This window comes from Lolium rigidum, chromosome 2, assembly GCF_022539505.1.
Source record: "Lolium rigidum isolate FL_2022 chromosome 2, APGP_CSIRO_Lrig_0.1, whole genome shotgun sequence".
NCBI classification, from domain to species: domain Eukaryota; kingdom Viridiplantae; phylum Streptophyta; class Magnoliopsida; order Poales; family Poaceae; genus Lolium; species Lolium rigidum.
Window position 1 is genome coordinate 272,815,274 of NC_061509.1, and position 9,755 is coordinate 272,825,028.

At 44.9% G+C, this 9,755-nt stretch overlaps 1 pseudogene; it reads right to left on the reverse strand.

Annotated features, from left to right (window-relative positions):
• Positions 1-2,190: 2,190 nt before the first annotated feature.
• LOC124688801 lies at positions 2,191-5,756 on the reverse strand (annotated as a pseudogene).
• Positions 5,757-9,755: the final 3,999 nt, after the last annotated feature.

Genomic DNA, 9,755 nt, shown 5'->3' on the forward strand with positions numbered 1-9,755 from the left:
CTCAAGCACCTCCGCTTCAACCTCTGGGCTGCAACTCCTATCGCCCCAGACAAATGCAAGTTCTATCACCCGTTCCTTCTGTGCAACACTGGCTTCAGTAGCCTCTTTCTTGCCTCTAACGTTCTCAAGACCCATGATACTCAGCTTGCCTTGAAGCTTCTTTAGTCGCTTCAATTGTCGTATCTCGTATCCAAGTTTATTCTTGACAGTGAAGCCATCTAATATTTGGAGCCATTTAAGCCTACCAATATTTGGAAAATCTAAACCAGAGCTTACACGCCGCAAGTTGATGAGGTGACTCATATGTTTAGCTCCGGAAAAATCCATACGATTGGCTTGTATTTGTATGGAAAAATCCATACGCCCCAGACATACATGGTCAGGACGAGCGGACTCGACGAAGCCAGTGGGTTGGTGGTAGAAGACCACCTCGTCCAAACATCCATAGAGGAATGCGTTCTTGACATCAAGCTGGCGAATCATCCAGTTGGAGGAGAGAGCGACGGATAGGATAACCTGAATGGTAGCTGGTTTAACCACCGGGTAAAGGTCTCATCGAAGTCGATGTCCTCCTCTTGGGAGAAACCACGCCACACCCAGCATGCTTTGTAGGGATTGAGGCTACCTTCCGATTTGAACTTGCCGGAGACGAAGTTGGCGTTGGCAGGAGGACGCACAAGATCCCACGTGTCGTATGCGAGGAGGGCACCGTACTGAATAGTCATAGCCGCCAGCCAGTTCAGGTCTTTGAGAGCACCCCGAACAGACTTAGGTACGGGTGATGGTGCGGCGACCGGAGCAACATGGAAGTTGAGGCGCAGGCGTGGACCGATGACCTTGCCAGCCTGACGATGGGCGATCATCTGGTGGGCAGGTGGTGGGGACAGCAACGGAGAAGGTGTCGTAGGTGAGCTCGACGAGGGAGACGCGGAGCTAGAGGCCGCGTCATCGATGTCGTCGCAGAAGGGCGCAGAAGCGTGGTCCGACATTTGCTAGGCCGGAGAGGCGGTCGAGCGGTCCGAGGAGGCCGACGTGTGGTCCGGCGAGGAGCAGGCTGAGGGGGCTGACGCGTGGGCCGACGAGTATCGGGCCGAGAAGGCCGGCGTCCGGGGCATCGAGGCAGCAGGCGCAGGGGAGGCTGGGGGCGGTCCAGCAGACCGGCGTGTTCCAGCGGTCGGACGCGGCCCAGTGTGCATGGGTGGCACGGGGACCAGGGAAGGTGCGTCGATCATGTCGTCACATAACAATACACCGTGCCGAAGTGTGAGGTGAAGGAGGAGCCCGAGTACACGATGCCGCCCGCGCTTCGGAGGCGGGGCAGCAACATCACCATCGGCGAGCCAGCGTGGCAGCAGCTGAGGCATGCCGGCGGCGCCCTCATCGTTCCGAAGCCGGAGGCGAAGGAGGAGCAGGATGGCGATGATGCAGTGAAGGTCGCACAGATACCGGAGTACGAGTGGTGGCAGCTCCTCATCGCCAGCAGCGACGACCCCGAGGACTGCCCAAGGTTGCACGCGGCGTTCATGGTCTCCATGAATGACAAGGACGCTTGGAGGGGCAACGTCGACGCGGCCATCGCCATGTCCATCTGCGACGAGGGGATGCCGCTCGTCGACCTCACCAATGACGACGAAGCTGGACCCAACGGCGTAGTGAAGGACGCAAGTACTACTGGATTAGGTTTAGGTTTAAATTTCATCGAATTTCGTTTAAATCCATGTAGTATGTAACAAGTTTGAATAAATTCGACTGTTTTCAATTAAATTTACAAATTCTAAATTTCTGTTTGGGGACGCGACTGGGAAGCGACATCCTAAAACGCGACACAAATAAAAAACGTCTCCCAAACGCTCAATCCGGCGCGATTTGGGGGACGCGGCTGGAGATGCTCTTAAGCGCATCTGCACCGGTAACTTTTCATGCATATCTTTGTACTTATTGTTCAGCTTGTTTTGCAAAAGATGTGTCCGGTCTCTTTTAATTAACTTGGATTTAGTACAAATTTATACTGCATTTGAGTTAATTAAAAAAACCTGAGAGAGTGCTTATTAGTGCGTACTGACCCAAGCACATGAAAATTACTCCTGGAGATGAAGAAAGTGCCCTGAACCTGACATTTGTTTGAACCGAGCGCTTACTCCTGGAGGTGAAGAAATATATTGAGGTGCGCTCTTACGAAACACCAACTGAAATTAAACCGAAATTAATCAAATGAAGCAAATATTCTCACAAGATTACAAACCAGAGGACATACATAAATTCAGTGTCCATCCTTCCATGTTATTACAAACCAACAGTAAATAAAGAAGTTTTTCTTTGCGGGGGAAATAAAGAAGTTAACAGTTCATCATTCCACCGTACAGAACAAAGAAATTTAAACCCAGAAAACGCAGTACAGGTCAAGCATGTGGATTGACAGGAAGGCTGACGGATTAGACTGTGACACAGCTTCTTCGGTTCCCGTCCTCACTCTTCAGCATTTATCTGACGTGTACTATAAAAATTGACGAAAGAACGTAAGGATGAATTGTAACAGCTCTTAAGTAACCTCTTAAAAGATTTGCGCATACGTACCTTCCAATCTATTGCTGCAACCTAATGGTTTTTTTGGGAATGTGTTGAATCTTTTGCCAGTTTGGGTCACCAGTTGTTTCGCACGATCTTGTGAACTCCTCGTTGCAGCCCTTCAGACAAAACCTCTCAAGTGATTGGGGTAATGCTGGAAGCAAACGAATGTTCGGGCAACCATTGATGTCTAGTACCTGGAGCAACGTCAGCTGCTCCATGTTATGTGGCAAGGCGTCCCAATTGCTGTCCCAAAGCCTAAACCAACGAAGATGAACAAAGACCTCAAAAAGTTCAGGAGCAGGTTCCAGGCGGCTACAGTTGAGGAGCCATAGATTACGCAAATGCACTGGGCCACCGTTCTCCTTACTCACCATCCAATTTGGGTACGTCGAACCATGGTAATTGATAATTTCGAGTCTCTGAAGATACTTCGACGGACAAAGACCCTCAAGCACCTCCGCTTCAACCTCTGGGCTGCAACTCCTATCGCCCCAGACAAATGCAAGTTCTATCACCCGTTCCTTCTGTGCAACACTGGCTTCAGTAGCCTCTTTCTTGCCTCTAACGTTCTCAAGACCCATGATACTCAGCTTGCCTTCAAGCTTCTTTAGTCGCTTCAATTGTCGTATCTCGTATCCAAGTTTATTCTTGACAGTGAAGCCATCTAATATTTGGAGCCATTTAAGCCTACCAATATTTGGAAAATCTAAACCAGAGCTTACACGCCGCAAGTTGATGAGGTGACTCATATGTTTAGCTCCGGAAAAATCCATACGATTGGCTTGTAAAACATCTAGCAGCTGAATGTGGTAAAGCTTGGTAATACTGTCTGGTAAAATAAGCTTCATTTGTACGTGCATATCAAAATAGAAATACCGTAGATGCTTTAACAGTCCAATAGATGCCGGGAGTGAGAAGGTACGACCACCAAGTAGTCCATTGAAACGTAAAACCAGCACACGCAAGTTCTGTAACCTCGTGAACATGCTCTCCAAGAATTTTTCATCACTTAATTCAATATGCAAGGGATAATCCATGATAAGTGTGCGCAAATTCTGCAATTGAAATATTTTCTCAGTAAGCATCTTTCTATCACAACTCTCCACAAATATATGACGAACATCTGGAGGAACTTCTCCTCTGAAACCTTCCTCGAGTTTGAAGCAATCTCCAATGGCGGCCTCCTCTGCTAAATCACGCAGCAGGTCATGAACAGTGAAGTAATCAACTTCACATCCATGTTCCAGTCGTCTCTCCCCTAGCTGCAGAAATGAGGCTGACAGTAATTCATCAAAGTAATCCTGACCAACACCATCCGGTTCTTCTTCAGCATTGGTTGTCTTTATAAACCCTTCAGCCATCCACAACTGTACTAACTCATGGCGTTTGAAACGACGTCTTCTGGGGTAAATACTACAGTAAGCAAAGCATCGCCTGACCTGCTCATCAAGATGCTGGTAGCTCCACCACAAAGCTCCCATTGTCTCGTTTAAAAGATCTCGATCTCTAGTTCTTCTCCAAAACTCTACATTCGGTCTTAGGCATAGCTGTGCACCCACTGTTCTGGCTGCCAGAGGCGATCTGTTCAACTTTTTTGCAATCTCATCCCCAAGCATTTGGAGTTTTATTCCATCATGCCCAGGTACCACTGCACCTCGAAGTGCATATTGCATGAACATTTGAAGAAAGACATCATAATTCAGATCAGATATTGGAATACATCTCTCTCCCACAGCACCCAGAGCTACCAATGCATCTTTGCTTCGACTAGTCACCAATATCTTGGTTCCAGTCTTCGCAACCTCCAGCGGAGAAAGTACCTGTTCTAGTTCGCCCTGGTGCCCTGCATCCCGAATATTATACCAGACATCATCTAGTACCAATAAAATCCGTTTTCCACGCAGTTCCTTCACCAGATTCTCTCTTAGAGTGTTACGGTTCTTGAATTCAGAGGATGGCTTCCCTGTAGCCCCCTCAAGCACCTCTGTGAAAATGGCTTGCAAATCAAACTTCCGAGAAACATGAATCCATATTACCAGGTCAAAATGGCCATCCTTCTCCTCCTCCTTGTCTTTCTTCTCACGGTCACAAATATACTCGTGCAAGAGTTGATTTCCCAGACCCAGCGATGCCATGAATGCCAATTACAGAATAACATGAACCAATGTTGGGGCTTTCGTGACCATCGCTTTCCTTGTCATGAAGCATTGCTATGATCTTGTCACGATCCTCATCTCGACCAATTACTTTCAGCGGAGGAGCTGCAGTAGTGACTGCACTGCGGGAATTGGGAGGAACCACTTGTCTCCAATTATAATCAGTTACGGGAGGCAAGTTCAGCCGTTCCAAAATTTCACATGCATCATTTATAACCTTTTCTATCTTCTCAAAGCTACTTTTCAATTGACGTCTTGACATGCCACTCTCCTACAAATCCAAACAACAATGATTAATCTGATTAAGAATGAAGTATATTTCATATACTAATACCCCCTTTTTAAAGAAATATACGAAGTTGTAGAAATTTACATAGTCGACACAAAAAAATACTATCGACCATAACTTTCACAAGCTAGCTAAATATTGCAAAGACGTGGAAAATGTTATTCATCGCAATTGTTATGCCGTGCAGTGAGATAAACTACTTGTTTGCTGAGCTGTCCGCCTAACCGACTATATGGCCTGTAGAGCATAAAGTCCAGAGACCCTTGATGGCACAAGAACGTCGTTGGCTTGACAGAAATTAAAACACATTCAAGTTCTGTGGGCAAGAAAAAAACCTGATCTTTTAAGGGGGAACTTGGAATGGCAGAGCGGAGCTTCTTCTTCACCCAATCCCTCTTGCGTATAGGCACATCACCGTCTGACTTCAGCTTTCCATCTTGGATCTGCTTTTTAAGACGGTGATACTCAACGTCATCCAAGATGTCTTCCGCTTTATAGAACGCCGTCTTAAGATCCTTAAACAGCTGCTCCAAACGAGGCCTGTCAGGGCTCTCCTCGACGGCTTCCATCACCCGCTCCAGCAATAAAACCTTGGGCTCAAGTTCCTTCAGCTTCTTCGATGCGTCAAAGCCGAGGAAGGAGGAGCCTTTCTTGAAGATCTCAGACATGATGGGCGAGGCGATCCATCCTACAGCTTTCAGGCCCCACCCTACTGCAACAGCAGCGGTAACTGGATCCCCCATTGAAAGCAGCAAGCTCTTGGCAGTCCTTAGAGATTTGCTGGAGGTGTTTCACATAGCAGAAGAAAGGTAAGCAACTGTACCGCAAACAAAACTACTACTAATTGAGTTGAAGACTTGGAAAGTTGCACTAAAATATGGAAAGGTTTAATTAAACTCTGACATGTCTATGGGCACCGGTCACTCGGTCAGTGTGAACTGTGGTTGTACCCATGTGACGAACCGCATTTCAATGTAGTATATTACAGAATATATCGATCTGCAACAAAACTAACAATTTAAGTTCCTCAGATCCATCTTTTACATGCATGTATCAGAATTTTATTTGCAACCGGTATTTGTTTTCTGCAGACATCTAAAAAGAAGGGCCCTCACGCGCATGGGTGGGCAAAACTGACACAGTGTAAAAAAAATGAACTTGGCTAAAACCGGCCAAACCGTGTTTGCTCACCCCTAGTCATCCGCAAGGGCGACACAGGCGGCAATCCGATCTTCCTCCGTTCGCGCTCCCTGTGCTGCCATGTTACTACCTCGATCGCCGTTGTTGGATGACACCAAGGGCGAAGCCTGTCCAGTCGACGGTGGCAGCAGGAGGAAAAGCTACGCGGAGATGTTGCCATGATGCAACGATGCCTCCGGTTGCTCCTTCAAGGTACCATGCGCAGGCAAATTGCAGATGCGTTGGGTCAAGTCTCCCCATGCGACTAGCCTCATTGGCTCGATAGCGGGAACTGAGGGCATCTCAATCGGCCCGATGTATTGATCCGTTTTGTGTCATATATGGACATAAAAATGGCTACTTTTAACATGCGCGTAAGTATTGTGGCAATGAGTATTTTCTTACTGCAAAGTGTCTGTCATGCATTAATAGGGATGGAGAGATGTCTTTTGTGTGACCAACCACATGGGCACTCCATTAATTAGACTGGGAGAGAGAGGGTCAAGTAGTCCACACGGATGCGCGGATGGCTACTTTTAACAAGGTTATTCCAATTTAATAACTATACTTGAGATACTTAAAATAAAAAAAACAACAATCAAAAAACTACTACTGGGACCCTCGAGTAAGAACTCGATGATTCTCCAGTAAAACATTCAGTCTGCTTAAACTAAAATAGCAGTATATAACAATCTGGAGGGCGAATTCTTCATACTACAAGCCTGGGACAACATATTCGACTAAATTACAAATAATGGCAATCTAGAGGAAATGATGCTGACACATTTATGCATCTTTTCATATGAGAATAAAACATACTTGGCAACATAGTTTTCTTGTTTTACATAATGGAATTGACCCCAGCAACATCTTAGTAAGTTAAAACCTACCAACTAAACAGCCACCACAGACCAATATGGGGGTCATCGGCGATAAAACCAGGGCAGATCCTACCACACAAACACTCTTGGATAACATGGCAGCAGTGTATTCCAGCTCGACCAAAGAAAGAAATCCAACCTTTTGGTGCTAATATTGATGAACTACTGGACGGTGGCGGCGAGGTAGCCGCGGAGTTAAGCTCCTGGACAAGTAATCATCTGCGTCTGCACACGATTGCGTCTGCATCAACAAAAACAAAAGCAAATGAATCAAGACGAAAATACAAGCCACACAACTTGAAACAGACCGTATGTCACCAGAAATTCTCGACACATTCAAATGCAAATGAGAGATGAGATGGGCAAATATTCTCAAAGAGTGCAAATGTAGTGCAGCAGAAGACCATCAGTCAAGGTAGCAAGTTTGTGATGTGGATAGACAGCTAGCTAGGGAGGTACCACAGGAAGAAGAATAAGATGAAGTAAAGCTTTGTACATACCAAATGCTAGCTCCCAGGTTGATCGAGGACCTCAATATCTAATCTAGAATAAAAGCTTTCAAGACTCAACAAACGTTTGAGCATTCAGTTATTTAACCACTCTGTTCACCATCAATCTGAACCTGCACAGATTTAAGAAAACGACAAAATTCATCAATAAAGTTGCTCTTAATGGGGAGCCAGAAGTTAAACTGTAACAGCGTAATAAGGAATAACCAATGCTGGCATAGATAAATGTACTGGGATCAACTTATTCAAAAAGGAAAAAGGATATGTATTCTTCAAAATTAAAGATTAGCTAGACATGTAACCTGTGTAAGACATAAAGGGTGCAGAGATAGTCTAGCTCATGACATTAAGTACAAGTTCATGGAAAACAGTAAGCAAGCATTGCAGAGCAAAACAAATAAACAGTTTTGGGTAAAATGATAGTGCGCAAATAAATGGAAAGAGACTTTACATGCTACAACCCTACTATTTGGTGCATTGTTACTCGATGTACCCAGCAAACACTACCCAGTAATAAACATAGGTGAACAATACTGAACATTCAAGTTGGCAAAAGAAAAATGGCCCTGGTGCCATTAAAACTTGAGCATCCAGTGAACATGGCACACATTTGAAGTTAGCAACAGGCTTACAAAAATGATAATCCAGATTCATGCTCGACCAAGGGAAAAAATCAACCTTTGATCACAAGGTCGCTACGGTTTGCCATGTGGGCGAGCAGCTACATCTACAGCAAGTTGTGGCCACTTCCAGGGCCGCATACATACAAATATGCACAGAAGCATAAATCAATACATATTCATGGCGATAGGGTGACATAAAAAGTGAAGTACAAAAAATATTAGAAATCTGCAGTAGAGGATTTTTAACAAGAACATTACATTCATATGTATGATAATCCGAACTGATTAAAAAAAAGGAGCAACAGATTTACTTATAGAGGCTGGACACTAGTAGTTTAATCAATTAACCAATAATACACATGGACACTAAATATAGAAGGATCTGCTAACAAATGCTCTCATCTACTGACTATACACATGTCAACATGTGCTACCAATGTTTCGAAAAAAAATCACGCTACACACAATAACTAGCAAACAGATAACAACTTCTATAAATCATTATTGCAGTTTGCCGCATTAAATTTACACATGGTAGACAAAACACAACTCTCTTCTGTTTGTTTCTCACCCAGCATTAGATTTACACATAAGCAAGAACAGGGGGCTATTTATTCCTGATACAAAATCTGCAGAGAAGACGAACATGAGTTCAAAAGCCACACAAGAGTAATCGGAACAAGAGCAGGACCTTGAAGACGACGGCGGTGACAGAGTACAAGAAGACGCTGGACCGGCGGACGTAATGCTCCAGGAACTTGTCCAACACATCCAGTCCTCCCTGTGCTGAAGAAAGAATCAATAGCAAACATTATAAGTGAACTTTGCAACATAATAAAATTGACAGTGAATCAAAATCAAGAGAGTACTGCAAATGGAGGCCCTATGCTGACAAACAAAGCAACAAAAAAAAAAGACCTTTAGGTGTTGATAAGGTCCTGACCGGCGGCAGCGAGGTAGCAGTGGTGGGGCTTGGGGGCAACGTCCTGCGAACAAGAAGTGCAAGCAATAAGACTCCATTATTGTTAATCTGACTGGCGAGGTATTAAGAATTTTTCTTGTTGATCTGTTTAAGCCCAGACATATTTTTGAAATGTTCCAATACATTTTGAATATGCTACTGAAAATGAAAGGCAATTTTATGTAGCAAATCAGACCATGCATGCTAATTGCACAGATAAGCTAGTGAGGCCTAATGGAGGCCTAGTGCTGCTAAACACGACTCTAATGGAAGCCTAATGATGATTATTAAGCTAATTAACCGTAACGCTAATAGGGGGAGATTTTATAATATGCCATGCTTTACTTCGTTCCTCTACTATTTGCCACACTTTACTTTGCCATTTACTATTTGCCACACATTAGATTTATTTCTTGATAATTTGCCCTGTTTAGTCTTATACAAAATTATTCTTTTTTAAAACAGGAAAATACATAGTCAAATACATTGCCCACGGCCGAGATGTGCTAGCCGGTCCGGCCAGCTCGACGACGCCGCGCGCATTGATGCACGCGGGCGTCGGCGAGCCAGCCGGCCGCGTCGCCGGAGG